Raw genomic sequence first — 26,635 nt, 5'->3', positions numbered from 1 at the left:
TTATGTCATTCATGGGTAAAGCATCTATATATCTACTAATTCTGTGATTCTTTGATTCTCAAAATTAGGATTGCAGGGCTTCCTTATGCATCCCACCCCCCCCCACCTCAATACGCCCCTTCCTCTGCTATCATTTCTGCCAGTGTTCTACTCTACAAAGTTCTCAATATTGTCCTCTTGGAGTCTTCCTTTGGGTATTAATTTTCCCAAATTATTTAGAAGGAGGGCTGAGAGAGGGAGGGCTAGAAACTGCAATCCAAGTGAAAGTGATGGTGGCTCAAAACATGACAAACCAAATGTGGCAAAATATTTAAAATTAGTGAGTCTAGGTAAAAGGTAAATGTGAATTCTTTTCAATATTTTTGCAATTTCTATATATGTAAGTTTACTTCAAAATAAAGTTAAAGGGATCCCTGGGTGGCGCAGCGGTTTGGCGCCTGCCTTTGGCCCAGGGCGCGATCCTGGAGACCCGGGATCGAATCCCACATCGGGCTCCCGGTGCATGGAGCCTGCTTCTCCCTCTGCCTGTGTCTCTGCCTCTCTCTCTCTCTCTCTCTCTCTCTCTCTCTGTGACTATCATAAATAAATAAAAATTAAAAAAAATTTTTTTTAAAAAATAATAAAGTTAAAATACCGTGGATATACTCATTTCTTAAAAAAAAAAAAAAACAGAATTTACGTATGTATTTACTTATATGCATAAAATTCCTCCAGAAGTATACACTGATAACACAGGTGACTCTGTATGTCTTGGAGCGACAGCACGCTGAATGAAGAGGGTTCCAAGTAGACTGATAATTTATCATCCAAAATAGCATACTTCTGAGAGAAAGAAGGGGTTATTCATTATTATGCCAGGATAATGATTGTAAAATGAGTCTTCACTAGGAAAATGGGGATATATGGTCATTGGGCATGGAAGGCAGATTTTACATGGTATGCTATTTTGTACATTTTTATTTCTCAACATGTGACTATATTAGCCATTCAAATTCATAAATAAAAAAATAGACATCAGGAAAGTTGTTTATGAAAATAAGGTCTCAGCACTACTAATAATGCTTTTAGGTCACTTCAGATAAAGATATGTAGATATAGCTATATACATAGCTATAGTTATAGTTATATATACATATATACATATATATATATAAGAGGAGAGAGTTCTAATAAGTATGATAGTCCCCAATTTACAATGGTTTGACCTATGATTTTTTAGCTTTACAATGGTGTGAATGCAATACTCAGTAGAAATCATACTTAAATTTTTTTAGAGTATAATCTCCATTTTATTGATTATTTTTTCACCCTAGTTTTTCTTCAGTGATTAAGGATTTAGCCCTTTACATGGCCTTTGGTGGAGGTGGTGGGACAGCACTCATGGATTAAATCAGAGTGAGGTGTTTAGTCCTTCTGTGCTTCACCAGCACAATTCCTGGCCACCTTTCTGTGAATGGCACAGTTCACATAGTAATGGACTTTCACACACAGCTTGGGAAGCACAGAGACATCAAAGACACTTGCTTTGGAAATGTTCCTGCTGGCGGTGTTCCCATTAAGAACTTCTCAATTGTGCTGTCCTCAGACACACAATGATTGCAGATGGTGCAGTGAATGGGCTGTATGTGGCCCTTTTTGGCACACCATCATTCCTTCTTGTCTTGGTCATTTGGAAGCCAGAATATGAGAGAGCAATATTTCAAATTTTAATTTTTACTATTTTCTCAGGATGATGATACATCATGATATTGATCATGTATGTGTGATATTCTCCCATGATGCTGGACAGAGAGCCACAGCTACCAGGTAGCCATGCAACCATTCTGTTTTACACTTTCAATAAATTACATTAGATATTCAACACTTTATTATACAATAGTCATCTACTGCATTTTGTCCAACTATAGGCTAATATAAGTGTTCTAAACATGTCTAAGGTAGGCTAGATTAAGCTATGATGTTTGGTAGGTTATGTGTGTTAAACATTTTTGATTACAATATTTTCAACTCAGTTTTATCAGGACATAACCCCAAAATAAGTTGGTGAAGATCTGTGTACAGATATATAGATATTTAAAACTGTGTGAGCATGTATCTTTTCCATGTATTTATAATGATACTTTCAATCCCAATCTGGTTACACAGTTTTGGTTTGCCTTCCTCCATTCCCTATCTGCATGATATTCTTCCACACTGAGAACACTCTTTCCCTGAGTCTTCCCTGTTTTGTCTTCTCTCCTCCTTTCTTTTCTCCTCCCTTTTCATCTTCCGTTCTCCTTCTTTCCCATTGATTGACAAACCAGAGGAGCACAATGCAGGTATCATAGGTTTAATGTCAAATTTTTAAAAATGTCACAGAAAATGCAAGCAGTTTTCTGGAAAGTGAAAGGGGTTTGGCCTAGGGGGATGAGGAATACTTACAAGTACCCAGGGCCTGAGGTTACCTTGGCTCAGAGAAGCTGCAGGGACCCTGTCAGGTGGGTGTCCCCTCATGAAGTTAGCAGCTTGTCTGCCTGAACCTTGGGTAACAGAAGCCCAGGGCCTTGGCCAAGGCCCAGACAACCTTCCATGGTGCTGCCCCACAGTTTCCTATAAAAGCCGAATGTGCATTTTTTCCCAAGCTGGCTCCAACAATTCTTTTCCTGTGGAAAAGAATTTTCAGGGTACATGTGATACTTTTCATGTCAGCAACCAGTCTCTGCAACAGGAGAAAAATAAATATTTTTCAAGTGAACTGAATAAAGGAGGTAATAAATTGTATTGTTATTGTTTTATTTAAGAGAGGAAAGGATATTTTATGCATAGATATTTTTTCATTCATTCTGCCTAGTGCTTAGTTTAAACTCTCAGAAGATAGATCACCATCTCCAGAAGTTTCTGAATGTGTTTCCTGTTGCATCTATACATTATCAGAAATGAACTTTTTTTTAAATTATTTGAAAGCGCGTAATCACAAGTGGGAGGGGCAGAGAGAGAAGGATAGAGAATCCCAAGTAAACTCTGTGCTGAGTGTGGAGCCCCACTTGGACATCGAACTTCTGACCCTGAAATCAGAACCTGAGCTGAAACCAAGAGATGGATATTTAACCGACTCTGGCACCCACCCAGATGCCCCAGAAATGAAGTATGGTTTCTTTTAGTTTTTAAATTCTAGTTAACACAGTATAATATTAGTTTTAGTTCTATAATATAGTGATTCAATGCTTCCATACAACTCCTGATGCTCATTAAAAGTGTATTCCTTAATCCTTATCACCTTTTTAACCCATCTCTCCAACCACCTCCTGTCTGCTAACCATCAGCCCCTTCTCTATAATTAAGGGTCCATTATTTGCTTTCTCTCTCTCTCTCTCTCTCTCTCTCTGTCTCTCTCTCGTTTTCGCGTTGCTTGCTTGTTTTGTTTCTAAATTCCACATAGGGGTAAAATATGGTATTTGTCTTTCTTTGATTTGTTTCACCTAGCATTATATTCTCTAGCTCCATCCATGTCTTTGCAAATGACAAGATTTTATTCTTTTTATGGCTTAGTAATACTCCATTTTATGTATTTGTAAGTGTTGTGTGTGTGTGTGTATGTGTGTGTGTGAGTGTATACACATATATATATCACAATTTTACTCATTCATCCATCGATAGACACTTGAGCTGTTCCCATAGTTTGGCGATTGTAGATAATGCCACTATAAACGTTGGGATTGATGCATCCCCTTGAATTAGTATTTTTGTATCCTTTGGATAAATACCTAGTAATGCAATTGCTGAGTCAAAGTGTAGTTCTATTTTTAGCTTTTTGAGGAAACTCTATACTATTTTTCCAGAGTGGTTGTTCCAGTTTGCATTCCCAGGAACAAACAGTACAAGAGAGTTCTCCTCTCTCTACATCCTTGCCAATACCTGTTGTGTCTTGTGTTTTTATTTTAGCCATTCCAATAGATATCTCTTTGTAGTTTTGATGTGTGTTTTCCTCATGATGAGTGATGTTAAGTATCTTTTCATCTATTGGATATACATATATACACATACTATGTAGCATAGTATATTATACTATTTTACTATAGTATATATATAGTATTATAGTATATATATATAGTATTATATATTATTATATAGTATTTATTATTATAATTCCTAAATATAAAAGAGTTAAGCACGAAATGGAACCTAAAGGCATTAAAAACTATTGAAACTTAATGGAAAATATTACATTAGCAACATCATAAATAATTTTCCAAAGAATATTGCATGAAGTAAGGTACATTAAATATTTTATATTGTCTAGAATTTTTTTTTAGTCTAGAATATTTTTAATTGCCTACTTGTCCATATAGTTTAAAACTCCAAAGCAGTAACTGAATGAGAGAGGACCATTTTAAAATAATTTAAAATAAGGGCACCTGACTGGCTCAGTTGGTTAAGTGTCTGCCTTGGGCTCAGGTCATGATCCTGGGGTCCTGGGATTGAGTACTAAATCAGGCTCCCTGCTCAATGGGGAATCTGGTTCTCCCTCTCCCTCTGTCCCTCACCCTGCTTGTGCTTCCTCCTTTGCAATCTCTCAAATAAATAAAATCTTTTAAAAGTTAATAGATTGTGTCATATGGCTTTTTATTTTAAGGTTTTATTTTTAGGTAATGTATATACCCAACATGGCACTTGGACTCACAACCCAGATATCAAAAGTCACACATTCTGCTGAGCTAGCCAGGTACCCCTTTGGCACATTCATTTTAATGACAAAGGGAAGATGGAGTATGTGCTTTGAATTGCAAATAATGTTCTTTATCCAAGTAGTCCTCAGTGTTTTCTTTTTTTTTAATAAATTAATTTTTTATTGGTGTTCAATTTACCAACATACAGAATAACACCCAGTGCTCATCCCGTCAAGTGCCCCCCTCAGTGCCCGTCACCCATTCACCCCCACCCCCTGCCCTCCTCCCCTTCCACCACCCCTAGTTCATTTCCCAGAGTTAGGAGTCTTTATGTTCTGTCTCCCTTTCTGATATTTCACACATGTCTTCTCTCTTCCCTTCTATTCCCTTTCACTATTATTTATATTCCCCAAATGAATGAGAACATACACTGTTTGTCCTTCTCCGATTGACTTACTTCACTCAGCATAATACCCTCAAGTTCCATCCACGTTGAAGCAAATGGTGGGTATTTGTTGTTTCTAATGGCTGAGTAATATTCCATTGTATACAAAAACCACATCTTCTTGATCCATTCATCTTTCGATGGACACTGAGGCTCCTTCCACAGTTTGGCTATTGTGGACATTGCTGCTAGAAACATCGGGGTGCAGGTGTCCCTGCGTTTCATTGCATCTGTATCTTTGGGGTAAATCCCCAACAGTGGAATTCCTGGGTCATAGGGCAGGTATTTTTAACTCTTTGAGGAACCTCCACACAGTTTACCAGAGTGGCTACACCAATTCACATTCCCACCAACAGTGTAAGAGGGTTCCCTTTTCTCCACATCCTCTCCAACATTTGTGGTTTCCTGCCTTGTTAATTTTCCCCATTCTCACTGGTGGGAGGTGGTATCTCATTGTGGTTTTGATTTGTATTTCCCTGATGGCAAGTGATGCAGAGCATTTTCTCATGTGCATGTTGGCCATGTCTATGTCTTCCTCTGTGAGATTTCTCTTCATGTATTTTGCCTATTTCATGATTGGATTGTTTGTTTCTTTGGTGTTGAGTTTAAGAAGTTCTTTATAGATCTTGGAAACTAGGCCTTTATCTGATACGTCATTTGCAAATATCTCCTCCCATTCTGTAGGTTGTCTTTTAGTTTTGTTGACTCTATCCTTTGCTGTGCAAAAGCTTCTTATCTTGATGAAATCCCAATAGTTCAATTTTGCTTTTGTTTCTTATGCCTTCCTGCATGTATCTTGCAAAAAGTTACTGTGGCCAAGTTCAAAAAGGGTGTTGCCTGTGTTCTCTAGGATTTTGATGGAATCTTGTCTCACATTTAGATCTTTCATCCATTTTGAGTTTATCTTTGTGGATGGTGAAAGAGAGTGGTCCAGTTTCATTCTTCTGCATGTGGATGTCCAATTTTCCCAGCACCATTTATTGAAGAGACTGTCTTTCTTCCAATGGATAGTCTTTCCTCCTTTATCGAATATTAGTAGACCATAAAGTTCAGGGTCCACTTCTGGGTTCTCTATTCTGTTCCATTGATCTATGTGTCTGTTTTTGTGCCATTAACACACTGTGTTGATGACCACAGCTTTGTACTACAACCTGAAATCTGACATTGTGACGCCCCCAGATATGGTTTTCTTTTTTAAAATTCCCCTGGCTATTCAGGGTCTTTTCTGATTCCACACAAATCTTAAAATAATTTGTTCCAACTCTCTGAAGAAAGTCCATGGTATTTTGATAGGGATTGCATTAAACGTGTAAATTGCCCTGGGTAACATTGACATTTTCACAATATTAATTCTGCCAATACATGAGCATGGAATATTTTTCCATCTCTTTGTGTCTTCCTCAATTTCTTTCAGAAGTGTTCTATAGTTTTTAGGGTATAGATGCTTTACCTCTTTGGTTAGGTTTATTCCTAGGTATCTTATGCTTTTGGGTGCAATTGTAAATGGGATTGACTCCTTAATTTCTCTTTCTTCAGTCTCAGTGTATAGAAATGCCATTGCTTTATGGGCATTGATTTTGTATCCTGCCACGCTACCAAATTGCTGTATGAGTTCTAGCAATCTTGGGGTGGAGGCTTTTGGGTTTTCTATGTAGAGTATCATGTCATCGGCCAAGAGGGAGAGTTTGACTTCTTCTTTGCCAATTTGAATGCCTTTTATTTCTTTTTGTTGCCTGATTGCTGAGGCTAGGACTTCTAGTACTATGTTGAATAGCAGTGGTGAGAGTGGACATCCCTGTCTGGTTCCTGATCTTAGGGGAAACGCTCTCAGTGCTTCCCCATTGAGAATGATATTTGCTGTGGGCTTTTCATAGATGGCTTTTAAGATGTTGAGGAATGTTCCCTCTATCCCTACACTCTGAAGAGTTTTCATCAGGAATGGATGCTGTATTTTGTCAAATGCTTTCTCTGCATCTAATGAGAGGATCATATGGTTCTTGGTTTTTCTCTTGCTGATATGGTGAATCACATTGATTTTTTTATGAGTGTTGAACCAGCCTTGTGTCCTGGGGATAAATCCTACCTGGTCACGGTGAATAATTTTCTTAATGTATTGTTGGATCCTCTTGGCTAGTATCTTGTTGAGAATTTTTGCATCCATGTTCATCAGGGATATTGGTCTGTAATTCTCCTTTTTGAGGGGGTCTTTGTCTGGTTTTGGAATTAAGGGGATGCTGGCCTCATAGAACGAATTTGGAAGTACTCCATCTCTTTCTATCTTTCCAAACAGCTTTAGTAGAATAGGTATGGTTTCTTGTTTAAACGTTTGATAGAATTCCCCAGGGAAGCCATCTGGCCCTGGACTTTTGTGTCTTCGGAGGTGTTTGATGACTGCTTCAATTTCCTCCCTGATTATTGGCCTGTTCAGGTTTTCTATTTCTTCCTGTTCCAGTTTTGGTAGTTTGTGGCTTTCCAGGAATGCATCCATTTCTTCTAGATTGCCTAATTTATTGGCTTATAGCTGTTCATAATGTGTTTTTTAAATCGTTTGTATTTCCTTGGTGTTGGTAGTGATCTCTCCGTTCTCTTTCATGATTTTATTAATTTGAGTCTTCTCTCTCTTCTTTTTAATAAGGCTGGCTAATGGTTTATCTATCTTGTTAATTCTTTCAAAGAACCAACTCCTGGTTCTGTTGATCTGTTCCACAGTTCTTCTGGTCTTGATTTCGTTGAGTTCTGCTCGAATCTTAATTAACTCTCTTCTGCTGGGTGTAGGATCTATCTGCTGTTTGTTTTCTAGCTCCTTTATGTGTAAGGTTAGCTTTTGTATTTGAGTTCTTTCCAGTTTTTGAATGGATGCTTGTATTGCTATGTATTTCCCCCTCAGGAAAGCTTTTGCTGCATCCCAAAGATTTTGAACGTTTGTATCTTCATTCTCATTAGTTTCCATGAATCTTTTTAATTCTTCCTTAATTTCCTGGTTGACCCTTTCATCTTTTAGCAGGATGGTCCTTAACCTCCACGTGTTTGAGGTCCTTCCAAACTTCTTGTTGTGATTTAGTTCTAATTTCAAGGCATCATGGTTTGAGAATAAGCAGGGGACGATCCCAATCTTTTGGTATCAGTTCAGACCCGATTTGTGACCCAGTATGTGGTCTATTCTGGAGGAAGTTCCATGTGCACTTAAGAAGAATGTGTATTCAGTTGAGTTTGGATGTAAAGTTCTGTAGATATCTGTGAAATCCATCGGGTCCAGTGTATCATTTAAAGCTCTTGTTTCTTTGGAGATGTTGTGCTTAGAAGACTTATCTAGTATAGAAAGAGCTAGATTGAAGTCACCAAGTATAATTGTATTATTATCTAAGTATTTCTTCACTGTGGTTATTAATTGGTTTAAATATTTGGGAGCTCCCACATTCGGGGCATATATATTGAGGCTGTTAAGTCCTCTTGTTGGATAGATCCTTTTAGTATGAGATAGTGTCCCTCTTCATCTCTCACTACAGTCTTCGGGGTAAATTTTAGTTTATCTGATATGAGGATGGCTACCCCTGCTCTCTTTTGAGGACCATTTGAATGGTAAATGGTTCTCCAACCTTTTATTTTCAGGCTGTAGGTGTCCTGTCTAAAATCAGTTTCTTGTAGATGGGTCCTGCTTTTTTATCCAGTCTGAAACCCTGCGCCTTTTGATGGGGTCATTAATCCCGTTCACGTTCAGAGTTACTATTGAAAGATATGATTTTTGTGTCATCATGATATCTATTCAGTCCTTGTTTTTGTGGATTGTTCCACTGAACTTCTTCTTAAAGGGGAATTTTAAGAGTCCCCCTTAAAATTTCTTGCAGAGCTGGTTTGGAGGTCACATATTCTTTCAGTTGCTGCCTGTCATGGAAGCTCTTTATCTCTCCTTCCATTTTGAATGAGAGCCTTGCTGGATAAAGTATTTTTGGTTGCATGTTCTTCTCATTTAGGACCCTGAATATATCCTGCCAGCTCTTTCTGGCCTGCCAGGTCTCTGTGGAGAGGTCTGCTGTTACCCTAATATTCCTCCCCATTAAAGTCAGGGATTTCTTGCCTCTTGCTGCTTTAAGAATCTTCTCTTTATCTTCGGAATTTGCAAGCTTCACTATTAAATGTCGAGGTGTTGAACGGTTTTTATTGATTTTAGGGGGGGGATCTCTCTATTTCCTCGATCTGAATGCCTGTTTCCCTTCCCAGATTAGGAAAGTTTTCAGCTAGGATGTTCAAATACATATTCTGGCCCTCTGGCACTTTCGGCGCCCTCGGGAACCCCAATTAAGCGTAGGTTTTTCTTCCCCAGGCTGTCGTTTATTTCCCTTAATCTGTCTTCATGGTCTTTTAATTGTCTGTCTCTTTTTTCCTCAGTTTCCTTCTTTGCCATCAACTTGTCTTCTATGTCACTCACTCGTTCTTCCACCTCGTTAACCCTCGTCGTTAGGACTTCTAGTTTGGATTGCATCTCATTCAATTGATTTTTAATTTCTGCCTGATTGGACCTAAATTCTGCAGTCATGAAGTCTCTTGAGTCCTTTATGCTTTTTTTCTAGAGCCACCAGTAGCTTTGTAATAGTGCTTCCTAATTGGCTTTCTAACATTGAATTGTAATCCAGATTTTGTAACTGTGGGAGAGAGGACTGTTTCTGATTCTTTCTTTTGAGGTGAGGTTTTCCTTCTAGTCATTTTGCTCAGTGCAGAGTGACCAAAAACAAGTTGTATTGGGAAAAGGAGAAAAAGAGGAGAGAAAGAAGGAAAGAAAAGAGAAAAAGAAAAAAGAAAAAAGGAAAAAAAAGAGAAAGAAAAAGAACGAAAGGAAAAAAAAAGGTGGGGGAAGCAAACAGAAATCAAAAAGGAAAACAACAACAACAACAACAACAAAAAACACGGGGGAGTATCTTCTGATTCTGTATACTTTAAGTCCCTTGACTTCCCCTGGAACTTGTCTGTCTAGCGCTCTTCTGGGGGAGGCGCCTGTTGTGCTGATTTTCAGGTGTTAGCACTTGGGGGAGCTGCTCTACCCCCTGCCTGGTTCAGGGCTCAGTGGGGGTTGTTTACCCCGTGAGGCCCCAGGAGGAACAACCCCAGTGGCTGCGGCAGCTCTGGAAACCTGGATTCAGCTCCCGCAGGAACTACTCCTGTCTGCAGGGCCTGGAGGCTCTGGGGCGGGGCCGCTGATCTGCTCAGCTCCGGGCAGGAGCGTCCTTGCTGTACTGGGCCCTCCCGCCTCTGCCTGTCCGGGGGGAGGCCGGATCCTGAGCTGTGTCCTGGCGCCCAGTGCTCCTGGACCTGTGCTCCGGCCGCGCAGCCTCCTCTGCGGAGCCACCGCCTGAGCCCCTCGGAGCTGCTCCCGGAGCCGTGCAGCCCCCTCCACACGGAGCCTCTTCCTCTGGAGGAGCAGCCTCGGAGCTGCTCCCGGCTGCGCAGCCCCTTCCGCGCAGAGCCGCTGCCCGAGCCCCTCTGAGCTGCTCCTGGGTCAATGCGTGCGCGCTGCAGCCCTTTGGGAGATCGGTGGGCTCTCCTCCTGGGGCCCAGGTGTCTGTTAGTGTCCCAGGGAGCCTGAGGGCATCCCCGCCCTCCTGGTTCCTGCTCTAACTCCTTGCGAGTGCCTTTCAGCCGGGGAAGATTGGTGCAGCTCCTGCTTCTCCGGGCGGGGGCTCTCCTGTTTTGGGGACACTTGCCGGCCTTAGCCCGGCTCCTTGCGGGGCCCCTCCCCCTTGGATGCCTTTTGTTTCTTTATTTCTTTTTCCCCCGTCTTCCTACCTTGATAGAAGCGCGAACTCTTCTCACTGTAGCGTTCCAGCTGTTCTCTCTTTAAATCTCAGGCCGAATTCGTAGATTTTCAGGATGATTTGAAGGTTATCTAGGTAATTTGGTGGGGACAGGTGATTTGGGGACCCTACTCTTTCACCATCTTGCCCCTCCTCAGTGTTTTCATTATCACTGACAAGATTCTTAGAGCACTATGTGAAAAAGAAATCATCCTTTCACTGATGGAATATTTCAATTTTAACTAGGTTGAATCTTTTGGATGTGTACAGGCAATTCCATTAAGTAACAGCAGCTCAATATAAGGTGGCCAAAAGGAATTACTAATTTGATAGGGATCTTGTGGAATATATAATCTATTTATATGAATCTGTAACATTTCACACAATGCTATCAGCCATGCAGTTGATTTTTTTAAAAAATTGTTTATTTTTCAGTAATCTCTACACCCACGTGGGGACTCAAGCCCATGATTCCAATATCAAAAGCTGCACACCCGGGGGATCCCTGGGTGGCTCAGCAGTTTAGCGCCTGCCTTTGGCCCGGGGCGCGATCCTGGAGTCCCGGATCAAGTCCTATGTCGGGCTCCCAGCATGGAGCCTGTTTCTCCCTCCTCCTGTGTCTCTGCCTCTTTCTCTCTCTCTCTCTCTCTCTCTCTCTCTATGTCTACCATAAATAAATAAATAAGTAAATAAGTAAAATCTTTAAAAAAAAAAAAAAAGCTGCACACCCTTCCAGTTGAGCCAACCAGGCACCCCTATGCAGTTGATCCTTGAGTTTATTTTTTCTTTTTAACATCTCTTTCACGTAGAGGAAAATGGTCTTCTAGATACCTAAGTAATCAAGAGTGTCTCCTATTCTTTTAATAATTTTTTTAAAGTAGGCTCCACACTAAACATGGAGCTTGAACTTGTTTTTTTTTTTTTTAATTTTTATTTATTTATGATAGTCACACACAGAGAGAGAGAGAGAGAGGCAGAGACACAGGCAGAGGGAGAAGCAGGCTCCATGCACCGGGAGCCCGACGTGGGATTTGATCCTGGGTCTCCAGGATTGCGCCCTGGGCCAAAGGCAGGCGCTAAACCGCTGCGCCACCCAGGGATCCCTGAACTTGTTATCCTAAAATTAAGAGTCACATACTCAGCCAGCCAGAAGTTCCTCTTTTAAATATTTTTATTTTCAGCTTATTGAAAGTTTTCAATTCAGGAAATGTCGCTATATGATACTTCCATTCATTGTGTATAGTACATTAAGGGATTGCAGTATCTGCTGCTATTTATCCAATCCTTTAATTCTCTTTCCAAGTCTTCCTTAACTATTCATTCTTTGACTAAATGCAGTACCATTTCCAGATCATATCTCAATTTTTGGAACTCTTCCTTATGTTACCAGAACATCTCCATTCAGTAGAACTATATCAGGAGTTTGTCATTAACTGAGTTCAGTGGTTAGATATTTCACCTATATAACTAAAAATGATCATTGGGGCTTTCAATCAGTTATTCTCTCTATAAATGATTAATAATTTGTTCTAACATTACTTCCTATCATTCCATGTTCTTTCATATTCTTTGTTTTTTTAAGTAATCTCTACACCCCACCTGAGGCTTGAACTCACAACCCCAAGATAAAGAGTCATGTGCTTCACTGAGCCAGCCAAACACTGCTCTTCACATTCCTTAGTAAGTTCTTCTTAAACATCTTAACATCTTCCACATCTGTAGCACTGTCTGGATCTAAATCTTGCCAATTCACTGGCATGTGCACGTGATTTTCTTAGCCTTATGATGGTAATAGAGAAAAAAGGTGTGGGAACTTGGGCAAGTCACTTAAGTTACCAGTGTATCAGTTTCTTTACTCTTTCCAGAGAATGCACTAGAAAAAGAAGTTCAGACAAAGAAACATGTTTGGAGTACTTGAAGGGAAGCCCACAGGTTAACCAGTTCTTTCAGTTCCCCCACTCTTTGTCTTTCTCTCCTATCCAGTAGTGTTCTGGAGCTGATGTTGGTGTGGGAGCTAGAGAACAGTGATATTTATGCTGGCTGAATCGTGGGTGTTATGGTTTCTTCACTCAATTCCAAGGTGTGGAGGACTTTCCCCCACATCATCAAGGGACTCTTGGACACCAATTGGGTGACCTATAATTCAACTCCATTCTGACACCATCTACCCAAAGATAGCATCAGATTCCACAGGCCAAGGATTCAGACTCACAAGACTGTCCTCCAATTCATATGCCAATTGTTAACTCCAGATTGTTATCTGTGCTTCTGACTAAGTGGCTATACATCAAAGATCCCTATGACCTCCTCCTGGGTTGGATTAATTTGCTAGATTGATTCACAGGACTCAAGAAACCAGTTTATTCACTAGACTGCCAGCTTATTACCAAGCATATAAAGAATAGGAATCAGCAACCAGATGAAAAGATATGTAGGGTGAGGTTCCAAACAAAGGAATTTGTTTACCCTTGGGGTTTGTGCCCAGCACAATGGCACACAGAAACATTGTTTCAACAACCTGGAAACTCTCCTAACCCTATCCTTATGGGATTTTATGGAGGCTTTATTACATAGGAGCAATTGATTAAATATTGGCCACTGGAAATTGATTCTATCTTCAGCCTGTCTCCCCTCCCCAATATTAGGGAGATGGGATTGAAAATTCCAACCTCCTAATCACATGGTCCTCCTGGCAACCAAACCAGACCCCATCTGGCCTGGCCTTCCAATGTATCTCATTAATATAGCAAAAGGTACTTTATCAACCTCATCACAGGAAATTCCAAGAGTTTCAGAAGCTCTATGCCAGAAAGGGGGATGAAGACCAAATATATATTTCTTATTCTAAATCACAGTATCACAGGCAGCCAGTTCCCCAGAGGTAAGGCTGTCACCTTTGGGGCTGGAGCTCTCTATTCTGTGAGCCAGGAGCCAGCCCTGCTAGCAAGTTTCTTTCTTTATTTATTTTTTAAGATTTTATTTATTCATTCATGAGAGACACACAGAGAGAGAGGCAGAGACACAGGCAGAGGGAGAAGCAGGCTTCATGCAGGAAGCCCCACGTGGGACTCGATCCTGGGATTTCAGGACCACGCCCTGGGCTGAAGGCAGGTGCTAAACTGCTGAGCCACCCAGGGATCACCCTGCTAGCAAGTTTCAATCATTATAGCACTCTCCCCAGCCCATCTTTTAGCATGACAGAGCCACTGCTTCTATTACTTAGTTTTGCCTAGTGACACCCCTCTCCTAAACATGCTATGCTTAGTCCCTGTCTTATTAGCAAAGATGTCACATACATCAAATGATTTCTAGTTTATTTCAGTTTTATTCTTTTTTTTTAAAATATATTTCCCAACAGTGAGAGTTATTGATTCTATAGTGGTAATTGAAAATTCACTTTTTACCAGCTCATTTGTGGAATTGTTGGTAAAATATCGATGGCTCTTGTTAGGAGCTTATTTGGAAAAGAAAGAAAGTAAGCAGACAACCTGCTGTCCATGACAAGACAATGAGCAAAGTACAGTGTTTGGGACCCTGATAGAGGGTAGTCGGGTAGGAATTCTTAAGGAAGACAATGATTGGGTTAGGACTCTAGGGTATGGAAAGGTTTGGGTTTAATGGAAGTTCACAAATCAGGAAACTAAACATTTGGAGATACTGCCAAAAAGGGGAATGATCTGCCTCACAAATATAGAGATAGAAGGGAGAGGGGTTTAATGGTTTTAGAGGCCCCAAAGAATGGAGGGCACATGGCATACACTGAAAGATTTTCACTGGGATAGTCCTCTGGTAAGATATGGAGAAGTCTGTAGGAAAACTGTAAAAATAAATAATGGAATCCTAGACACACATCTGGAACTGACTTAAATTGTATCAATTTATACCATTGGCCAGTAAACTACAATCTATGGCCAAATCTAGACTGTTACCTGTATCTATATGGCATGTAGCTAAAAGTGATTTTTATGTTTCCAAGTAGTTGGGAAAAAATCTTTAAAAATATGATTTAAGGGCATTTGAGTGGCTCAGTTGGTGGAGTATCTGCCTTCAATTTAGGTCATAATCCCGGGGTCCTGGGATTGAGCCTCCTGTCAGGCTCCTTGCTCAGTGGGGAGACTGTTTCTCCCTCTTCCTCTGCACCTCCCCCTGCTTGTGCTCTCTCTTGTTCACTCTCAACTGAATAAATAAAATCTCTTAATAAATATGATTTCTTCAAATTTCAGTGTCCATAAGTAGAATTTTATTGGAGTACAATTAAATCCATTTATTTACACACTGTCTATGACTCTTTTGCACTATATAGCAGCAAAGTGGTTGCAACAGAGACCTATGTCTCTTAATGCCTAAAATATTTACTCTCTGACTCTTTCCAGAAAAGAGTTTCTGACCTCTGATTTATACAATTAAGCTCTTATTGAATGCTCATGTGGGGGGCAGGCATTCAGTTATACTTGTGTGTATGTTTAGGGGATCACCAGTTAGGAGGATAAGACCCCTTTTCAAGATTACATTCTAGTGGAAGATAGATTTTGTTTAATTGGTGAGTTTTATTTGAAATCCAGGTAGAAGTACTGGCATAGGGAATGTGCTTTGTGTTAAGATGTCTCTACCTCCAATAGCTTCCTTAGAGGCTTCCTTAAGTTTGTAACTATCCAAACTGAAACAAGGATGGAAAGAAAGAGGTTCTAGGCTACAAGCAAGAGTCTGACCTGAGATTTAGATGAGACAGAACCATGGAGGAATGGGGAGTGTTATGAGGACTGTACTGGAAAGAGAGGAATCATAAAAGGTTTCAAGGGGAGTGACACATGCCAAGTCATTTGGATTGGAGATTGTGTTGCTCTAAATATGTCATCTCTAGCACATGTTGCCTGTTTGGAACAAATGCAATCAAGGGAAATTTCTAACAAGAGATCTCTCAAACCATTGGAATCTGAAAAGTTGTCCTCAAATAAGCTTAAATATAAGAAGGTCCTTCTTGCTTTTGGGAAAAGTGAACTATAGGTCAGTTCATTCTTTGCATTATTTATATTATTTCTCCATTTTTGCACCCTTCCTGCTCTATGAGTATCCTGTAGAATGTTATGTAGGAAAAGATGTTAGAGTCCAAAACCAATGGCCAAGAAAGAATTCTTGAGACATCTTTGGTGCAAAAAGGTGGTTTTATTTAAGCATAGGGACAGGACCTATGGGCAAAAATAGCTGCACTGTGGTTGTAAGGAGTGGCCCATTATATAGTTTCAAGTTGGGAGGGGTTTCGGCATAGTGTAAGTCTAAGGAATTTGGAAGCAAGGTTCCCAGGACCTTGAGGAGTCTAGCTATTGTTGGGGAAAGGTCATTTATAACTGTCTAAAAAACCTTAGTCATGAGATCCTTTAGGTCATATGCTTGGGGCATGATTGCCAACACATATCTTGGGGAGTAGAGATAAAGGAAATTGGTAGAGAAATTTTTATATGTTAAGGTAGACTTACAGGGTCCTGGGGATCAGGCTAAGATTGTCTGTTGACCTAAACAAAGTATTAACATCAGGGCAGTTGAGTCCCTAGAGAAATGTCACTCTGCCTGTTTCTTTCTTTCTTTTTTTTCTTTTCATTTTATTTACTTATTCATGTGAGAGACAGAGAGGCAGAGACATAGGCAGAAGGAGAAGCAGGCTCCCTGAGGGGAGCCCAATGTGGAACTTGATTCCAGGACCCCAGGATCATGACCTAAGCCAAAGGTAGATGCTCAATTGCTGCTGAGCCACTCAGGCATCCCACTCTGCCTATTTCAAGGACTTGTCAATGGACTGTAGGTGGTGAGGAAATTTAGTAATCTTTCATCTGCCTTTGCTTCCCACATCAAATTAATAATGAATGTAACAATGAGTCTCCTGCTAAAAAGTATACTTACCTATATTCCTTGATTTTTTTCTTAAAAATTGTCTCTAAGAATCAAGGTTGCCTGACATACCCTTTGTCATCAAGAGTTGGGAGAGACTGGGGTGCCTGAGTTTCAGTTGATTAGGTGTCCAACTCTTGATTTCAGCTCAGGTCATGATCTCAGAGTTGTGAGATCAAGCTCCATATTGGGTGTGGAGACTGCTTAAGATTCTCTTTCTCCATGTGCTTGGGTGGCTCAGTCAGTTAAATGTCTGCTTTCGGCCCATGTTGTGATCCTGGGGTCCTGGGATCGAGTCCCACCTTAGGCTTCCCGCAGGGAGTCTGCTTCTCCTTCTGCCTAGGTCTCTGCCTCTCTGTCTCTGTCTCTCATGAATGAATGAATGAATGAATGAATGAATAAACTAACTCTTTAAAGAAAAGAGTTGAGAGGCCAAGTTTGATGCCATATCTTCAGGGAGCCCAGATTCCTGAAATTATCAGATTCCTGATATAGGAATGGTGAGGGGATTGGGAACCAGAATCTCAGTGGGAGGAGACTCAGATTTAGGCATAGCATAGGTATGGATCAATGGACTAGTGATGGTTGAGGCCAGGGGAGTGGGAACCCAAAAAAACACTTATTTTGAATAACATAATTAGTTGTTGATAAAAAATAAATGTTTTACCAGTACCTTTTAATAAAGTAATTAGTGAAAACCAAAACTATTTCCTTGGAAATGTATAATACACTGACATTTTTTAGTACTTTAAAATTTGCATCTGGACTTGATTTTCATGAATCTAATAATTTGCTCCTTTGTCATAAGGCTTTGCATTATCTTTGTGTGTGTGTGGTCAAATGCATATTACATAAAATTTATCATCTTAACCATTTTTAAGTGTAAACTCAGTGGCATTTGGTGTGTCACATTGCTCTCCTATCATCGACCATGCATCTCCAGAACTCTTCTCATCTTGCCAAACTGAAACTCTGTAAGTAACAATTCCCATTCTTCTCTATCCTCAGCCCTTGGCAATGAGTATTCTATTTTCTGTCTCTGTGAATTTGACTAGTCGAGATACTTCCTTAAGTGGAATCCTATAGCATTTGTTCTTTGCTCTTTGGCATATTTCACTGGCATAATATCTTCAAAGTTCATCCATGTTACAGCAGGTGTCAGACTTTTCTTCCTTTCTAAAACTGAATAATATTCTGTTGCTTGTATATATAACATATACATGCCACATATGCTAATTATGTTTTTTTGTTTGTTTTTTGGAAACACTGTTTCCTGTAGCAGATGTACCATTTTACATTTCTAAGGGCAAAGCACAAGGGTTCTAGTTTCCCTATATCCTTGGCGATACTTGTTATTCTGTTTTTGTTGTTGCTGTTTAATAGCCACTATAATGGGTGTAAAATGGTAACTCATTGTATTCTGATTTTTACTGAATGGTTTCTCTTTTTTGGAGAAATTCTTATTCCAGTCCTTTGCACATTTTCTTTCTTCCTTCCTTTCTTTCTCTTTATTTCTTTCTTTCCTTTTTTAACATTTTATTTGAGAGAGAGAGAGAGAGAGAAAGTGCATGCACAAGTAGGGGGAGTAGTAGGCAGTGGGAAAAGCAAACTCCCTGCTGAGCAGGGAGCCCAACACAGAACTCAATCCCAGGACCCAGGGATCATGACCTGAACTGAAGATAGAGGCTTAACCAACTGAGCAACCCATGCATCCCTGCCCATTTCTTAATCAGGTTGTTTTGTTGTTGTTGAGTTATAGGAATTCTTATATATTGTGGATATTAACCACTTATCAGATATGATTTACAAAGATTTTCTCCCATTCTGCAGATTGCTTTCATCACACTGCTATTACACAGAAGTTTTAAATCTTGGTATACTCCATTTGATCTATTTTTTGTTTATTTCCTCTGCTTTTGGTGTCATATCAAAAAAATCATTGCCAAATTTAATGTCTTGAAGCATTTATGAGATTTTTAAAAAAGATTTTATTTATATACTTCAGAGAGAGAGGGAGGGAGAGAGAAAGAGAGTATAGCTGGGGCAGAGGGAAAGGGAGAAGCAGGCTCCCCATTGAGCAGGGAGCCCATTGCAGGACAGGATCCCAGGACCCTGGGATCATGACCTGAGCTGAAGGCAGACACCTAACTGACTGAGTCACCTAGATGTCCCTCTCTATGAGATTTATAATTTTAGCTCTCAGGTTTAGGTCTTTGATCCAAATTCATTGTTTTGCCTGTGGATATTCAATTTTTCCAGTACTGTGTATTGAACAGACTGTCCTATCCCCAGATGAATGGTCTTTGTACTCTTGTTAAAATCATTTTACTACAAGCAAAAATTTATTTCTGGACTCTTCCATTGGTCTATGTGTTTTGCAGGTTTTAAAAGAATATTTCTTAGGCTTTACATTTCAAAATTAGGGTACCAGGATGGCTCAGTTGCTTAAGCATCTGCCTTCAGCTCAGGTCATGATCCCAGGGTCCTAGAATCAAGCCCCACATTGGGTTCCCTGCTGAGCAGGGAGCCAGCTTTTCCTTCTCCCTCTGCCCCCACCCCCTGCTTGTGCTCTCATGCTCTCTCTGAAATTAATAATTAAAATATTTTTAAAAAATCAAAATTAGCATTCCTAGTAGAGCTTGTAAGAATAAATACAATGAGGAGGATTTTATTTTATTTTTATATTTTTTCTATTTTTTTTATTGAAGTTTGATTTGCCAACATATAGTATAACACCCATTGCTAATCCCGTCAAGTCCCTCCCCAGTGCCCATCGCACTATTCTGATTAGGAGTCCCTGACAACTTTTGTGATGTAGGCCATGTGACCAGGATACAGATCAGCAAAACCTTTTCTCTAAAGGGCCAGTTTAATAGGGACAGAAAGATTTATTTTAATAAATGGACTCATGTGATTATGAAGGCTGGCAGGCCCAAAATTTACAAAGTAGGCTAGGAGGTTGGAGATCCGGTAAAGGGTGGATGTTGAAGCTTGAGTCCAAAGTCAGTCATACCCACTTGGGACCCCTGTTTGTTTTCTCTTAAGACCTTCAGTTGAGGGGCACCTGGGTGGCTCAGTCAGTGAGGTGTCTGACTCTTGATTTCAGCGCAGGTCATGATCTCAGGGTCATGGGACTGAGACCCATGTTGGCATCTGTTTGATATTCTCTCTATCCCTCTCTTTCTCTTTTTCTGCCTCTCCCCATGCTGGCACACAGTCTTCTCTCTCTCTCTCTCTCTCAAAAAAAAGAAAAGGACCTTCAATTGAATAAGGATCACCTACATTATGTAATCTGTTTTATTCTAAGTCTACATATTTAAATATATTTTTAAAATATTTTATTTATTTATTCATGAGAGACACAGAGAGAGGGAGAGAGGCAGAGACACAGGCAGAGGGAGAACCAGGTTCCATGCAGGGAGCCCAACATGGGACTCGATCCCAGGTCTCCAGGATCATGCCCTGGGCTGAAGGTGGCGCTAAACCGCTGAGCCATCCAGGCTGCCCTAAATCTACATATTTAAATATTAATCCTATCTAAAAGTATATTCACAAAAATATACAGGTTGACATTTGACCAAATATCTAGGTATAATGGCTTACTCAATTTGACACATAATATTACCATTACAGTCATTTAGTAAATATTTTTGTTTTGTGTACCCACCGTGTAGGGGAGGAAAAGTTTCCTCAAGTGTCTTAGGGCCTCTGTCTGGGTCTGAAAATGTAAGTTTATTTTATTTTATTAATTTTATCTATCTATCTATCTATCTATCTATCTATCTATCTATCTATCTATCATACATCTATCTAATGTAAGTTTTGTGTGACCCAGAAGCCTTCATTTTTAAGGAAATGAAGACCCAAAGAAACAGATGATATTTTTTTGCCAGATCTGATGAAAGGTGGGGAGTCATGGAAGAATATGATAGGTCAGAGAACATGAGCTTAGTGTGGGGGGAAATTGAGCAAGATCTGTTTGTTTATTTTTATTTTTTTTTATTTTTTGATATGTTTGTTTAGATTCTTGGCATTCCTTTCTCTTTGGAAATAAGGATATACCTTCACTGTAGGTATAGAGAGGGCCCCGTTCACTTGAGGATTTTGTGTCCTATTTCAGAGGAGAAGGGTTGGGGAGGAGATCAAAGTGAATTTTTTTTTTCTGAGAGAGAAAGGATGGTGAGTTGAAGAGGGAGATGAGAGAAATCTTAAACAGGTTACCTGCCCAGTGTAGAACTCAATGCAGGGCTATATCTCACAACCCTGAGCCGAAATCAAGAGGGGCACTTAACCAACTAAGCTATCCAGGTGCCCCCAAAGTGAACTTTTTTTCTTCTGCAATTTCCTCAAACTCTGTCAGCTTAAAATATTCAATATGCCAAGGTACCATATTCATGGGTAGTATGGCCTGAACCCCATCAGTTGTAACTATTCAATTGTGAAGTTGTAGCCACAGATAAATATATAAACAAATGGATATGGCTGTGTGAGATAATATAAAAAAATACATCAAGTATACTTCAACAAAAGAAATATAAACAATACACACATTCATGGCACAGAGTTCCTAAAACCCTTGTAATTTTTTTTTGATTGATAAGGATGCTAAAGGCAACTCTTTTTTAGATATTTGGTCTTTGACCCCATCCCTGACACAGAGCTCCTAAAACCCTTGCAAATTCCTGACTGATAAGAATCCTAGCAACATTTTTTTGTTCTAATGAGGCAATTGTGGGTGGGCTTCTGGATGGCTCCTGGATAGGAGCTGACCACCAGAAAGATGAAGTCATGATTGGGAGCTTAGAATTTTTTTAGTCCCAACCCCTACTTCTGTAGAGAGGAGGAGAGGGGCTAGAAATGGAACTAATCATTGATCATGTCTCCCTAATGAAGTCTCCACAAAAATTCCCAACGGACAGTACTCACCTTCCAGGCTGGTGAAAACATCCATGTGCCTAGAAGATGATACACCCCAGCTCCATGGACAAATGTTCCTGCTCTTAGAAACCTCCTAGACTTAGGACTATGTATCTCCTCATATGGTTGTTCATGTGTATCCTTTTATCATATCCTTAATTAAACTGGTCAAGGTAAGTACAATTGAGCTTTGAACAATGTGGGGATTAGGGGGCCCAACTCCCACATAGTTGAAAATTTATGCATAATTTTGACTCCACCCCCAAATTAACTACTAATAGCCTACTGTTGACCAGAGAAGCCTTACTGAAAACAAATAGTTGATTATCACCTATTTTACATGTCATGTATTATATACTATATTTTTACAATACTTTTTCTTATTTTTTTCAGTATTTCTGGGCTATGTGATGTACCTGAAAGATTTTTCAAATTGTCACAAATCTCTCAAAATGTTTCTAATTTATTTACTGAAAAAGACCCATATATAAAGTATACCCATGCAGTTCCAACTTGTGTTGTTCAAGGGGAAACTGTAAACGTTTTCCTGAGTTTTGTGAGCCGCTCTAGCACATTAATTAAACTAAAAGGCTCAGAAGGTCATGGGAACCTCTGATTTGTAGCCACACCAGACAGAAGTTGCAGGTGACCTCTGGACCCACTACTTGTAATTGGCATCTGAAGTAGGTGGAAGCAATCTTCTGTAGGATCTGTCAGTCTCCACATAAGACAGTATCAGAGTTGAGTTCAATTGTACAACACCCTGCTGGTGTCATAGAGAATCATTTGATGTGGAGAAAACCCCACAAATTCAGTGACAGAAGTATCAGTAGTGAAGTATTCTATGTGAATGTGATAGTAGTGTGAGAGTAAGGGAGAAACACATAAAGTGGAGAACTGAATTTTTCCCAATCAGGAAGGAAAGACTGGGTTTTCCTATACACCTGTGTTCTAATTATATTTCATTTATGGATACTGAAATTTGAACTTTATATGATTTTCATGTGCCACAAAATTGCCCTTCTTTTGTTTGATTCCCTCCCAACTACTTACAAAATGGACAGGCAGTAGGTAAGATTTGGTGTCCTTTGCTGACCAAGTAGTGTGTTCTTGCCCAAAGCCTGGATACCGTGAGGATGTGTGCAAGAGCTGCTGCTGGAAGAGTATCTTTTGTTGTTGTTGTTTCTTGTGACCTGCTGGAGTATTATCAAGGGGAGTAGGTACTTCCTTTCCCTGCTCAGCCTCTTCTGGAGCTGATTTTGGGATTTTCAAGAATGCTGTTCCTCAGACTGGGGGAAGGGAACCTACAACAAAAATATATCCTGGTCAGTTTCCTGTGAATAGATTGTGCCTGTAGGGAAAGGCTGCCACCCAGTGCCTTGAGCAAAGAACTTGTAGGGGTTGTCTTGGGCTTTTGTGTTGAAAGTGTGTGTTCTGTTTTGTCTTCCACCCAGCTTTCTGCTTGGGCTTTAACTTTGTGGAATAAAAATTATAATGAGAGTCACTGCCTATAATACTCACTGTAGCATACAATAGTGGTTAAGAGCAGAGGCAAAGTAAGCAGAGTGCTAGGCTTGAATCTGAGTTCAACTACTTGTGAACTGTGTGACTTTGAGTGTGGATCTGGACATTTTTGGGCCTCAGTCCTAATGTGCAAAAGGGATGGAAATAGGAAACAATTCATATGGTTGTTATTTGGGTTAGGTAAAGTACCTGCAAAATTACTAGATAACATAGTAAGTAATTACTAGATAACAATTTGTAAAATAAATGAATAATGAAAAATAGCTGCTCACATAGAATGCAGATTTTAAACCATTGTAGTCTTTATAGTTTTATTGCCTTGAATTTCTGCTTCTGAATTTTAAATTTTATTATAAAAATGACTTTAGTCTCTCTGCAGTATCATTTCAAATATTGTCCATATTCCGCAAATGTTTAAGATTCGAAGTCATTTTACCTGTATCTCAAATTGTTTGCATCTCATTTTTTTAATTTTAACTTTTGTAATTGTTTTAGTTCTGATACATTGGAATAAAAATTTCAAAAAAGTTGTTTTAGTGGGTATGACTTTTATTTTCATCCAGCAAAAATGTATTTAAATAAAAAAGACAAAAATCATATTTTAAATATTCCTCCATAAAAGTCCTTCTAATGGCAGAAAAGATAGACTAGAGATTGTCTAGTGGTCCCACAAACAAAATTTCATAATATCTTGTTTTATACTTAAAGATTTTATACCTTGTTCTGTAATATAGTTCTGTTTATTTTATTTTAAAGTATATTTTTATCCCCTACAAAGGGCTTTTATCGAAGTAGCAGGACATCTTATTTTCAAGCCTGGGTAGGATTTTTATACTTGCCTCAAATTCAGGAAATACAAAACAGTTTATATGAGTCAAAATCACACAATCTATCACTTGTCTATAACAATTTATTAATGTATTAATATACATTTTCAACATATAATTGCACAATATTACAAACTCAACATAGAAATCTACTTTCAAAACAAACTTTTTCTTTGCTCCTTCCTGTCCTCAAATTTTTCCTCTATGATTGACTGAGTTACTTCAAAAACATCATGTTTGTATATTTGAACTTATCACTGTTTATTTGGATTATTTCAAAAAGCAAGAAAATTCAAAATAATGCTGTTGGGATTTACCCATTCATTAGCTGATAGACATTTGAGTTATTTCCTCTGACTATTATAGTAACACTGCTATGAAAATTCAGATTAAAATTTTTGCATAGATGTGTATTTTCATTTCTTTTGGGTTATATACTTAAGAGTAGAGTTGTGGGTCATAGGAAAAATTTATGGTTAAATTTTTAGGTATTCCTAAACTTTTTTCTAAAGGGGCTTCACTAATTTACATTCCTTTCAGCAAAATATGCAGGTTCTCCATACACTTGTTATTGTCTTTTAGATTATAGCCCTCCTACTGAGTGTGAAGTGGCACCTCATTGAGCTAATCTTTTGCATTTCCCTAATGACTAATAATGGTGAACATTTTTTTCATGTGCAGATTGGCCATTTGTTTATTGTTTTGGGGTGAATTATTTATTCAAATCTTTTGAACTTAAATTTTTTATCCTTTTATTGTTGAGTAGTAAGACTTCCTTTATATGATATTTGCAAATATTTTCTACCATTCTGCTGGTTGTCATTTTATTTTCTTAATGGTGTCTTTCTAAAAACAAATTTTTATGTAATTGTGATGAAGTCCACTTTATTTTTTTGGTTGCTTATGCATTAGGTATCCTATCAAAGAAAACATTGCTTACTTAAGTCAAGGTCACACAGATTTACACCGTGTTTTCATCTAAGAGTTTTATATTTTAAAGTTTTACATTGTCTTTAATCCATTTTGATTTAATTTTTGTATATGATGTAGGAGTTCTGATCACTTTTGCAGATTCCTTAGCTTCATTGTATAGAGAATCTTTTTTTTTTTTTTTTTTGAGAATAGTTTTATTCCAGATTTGTTGTTCCTTAAGCTCATACATTTGAGTGTATGACTGGGGGATAGGTCTAGACTTTGGGAAAAAAAATGGAATTTTTGGGAGATGTATGACTTGGGGATAGGTCTAGACTTTGGAAAAAAAATTGAATTTTTGGGAGATGTATCTGAGTCTAGCCACATAGTCCTTATAGCAAAGCTTATTGGTAAAGTCTCTCTCTCTCTCTCTTACTCTTTGTATATTTACTTCCAAATTGCAGAGCATGCTCAATCAGGTTTATAAAGTGATATAAATTAAACTCTTTAAATACATGAGTGATCCAATATGGCAGCTCTCTTTGGATTGTGTGTAAGGCTCAGGGAGCTTATACCTTCTTTGGCATGTAGAACTAGATTCTTAGGGTGGTAGAACATCTAGAAAATTATGACAGTGGATAGAGTTATCAGAAAGAGCAGACTGGAAAGGATTTGGAAGATGGATCGATAAACTAGGCAATCAAGTACATCAGAGTTGAGAAGTATAATTTTGTTATGTCTTTTAATTCTAAAAGTAATTAATGATCACTATAAAAAGTGTAAACAGTAAAAACATAAAAAACCCCAAATTTCCAAATTTTTATAGCCAGCAGGACATGACTACTGAACATGTGTTACCAAAATAAGAAATTTACATTATGAAAAATCTGAGGTGGGGCAGCCCGGGTGGCTCAGCGGTTTAGCGCTGCCTTCAGCCCTCAGGTGGAGACCTGGGATTGAGTCCCACGTCAGACTCCCTGAATGGAATGGAGCCGGGTTCTCCCTCCGCCTGTGTCTGTGCCTCTCTCTCTCTCTCTCTCTTCCCCCCCCCGTGTCTCTCATGAATAAATAAATAAAATCTTAAAAAAAAATCTGAGGAAATATGAATAAGGTACAGATTTTAACTAACAATTACATATATGTGTACATATGTGTGCATATATACACATATATATGCAATAAGTAAATATGTGTATATATTACATATATTACACAATCAGTAGGAGGGCTATAATCTAAAAGACATATATTACATATATACATATATATACACATACACACATATACATATATACATATATATACATATATGTATATACACATACACACCCAATTTTCATTTCCTAGTGAAAGTTACCACTATAATATTTGGGGCAATTTGAAGAGCTAATAACACTTTCACAGAGTTTTAGTCTGAACCAAGCCCTGTTCTATATATACATATTAACTTATTTAGCTGTCAAATAGTTGTATAAGTACAATTCCTCCATATTTTACAAATTAAAAAAAGGCACAGAAAGATAAATTGCCTAAAGTAACATTGCTGTCAAGTTTCAAAAGTATAATTTGACTCAAATGAATCTGAGTCCAAGGTGGTTTTCATCACTAACTGTAGTGGTGTGTGTTCTTTCATACATTTTTTCAATATGCATGTAAACATATATTTACATAAAATATCCACATAGCATTAATTTT

General features: G+C 38.8%; 1 long non-coding RNA gene across 1 annotated transcript in view; it reads right to left on the bottom strand.

Moving 5' to 3' along the window:
• Positions 1-1,314: 1,314 nt before the first annotated feature.
• The window catches only part of LOC140615798 (uncharacterized), a 28,584-nt gene continuing 3,263 nt past the window's right edge, over positions 1,315-26,635 (bottom strand). Inside the window, exons 2-3 of the long non-coding RNA XR_012016282.1 lie at positions 22,731-22,981; positions 1,315-2,698 (exon numbers count right to left, since the gene is read on the bottom strand). This is a non-coding gene — a long non-coding RNA (uncharacterized lncRNA). The remainder of the gene's footprint in view (positions 2,699-22,730; positions 22,982-26,635) is intronic.

This window comes from Canis lupus, chromosome 2, assembly GCF_048164855.1.
Source record: "Canis lupus baileyi chromosome 2, mCanLup2.hap1, whole genome shotgun sequence".
In the NCBI taxonomy this organism is placed as follows: domain Eukaryota; kingdom Metazoa; phylum Chordata; class Mammalia; order Carnivora; family Canidae; genus Canis; species Canis lupus.
The sequence above is the reverse complement of the archived record's forward strand: the minus strand, read 5'-3'. Positions and strand labels throughout refer to the sequence as shown.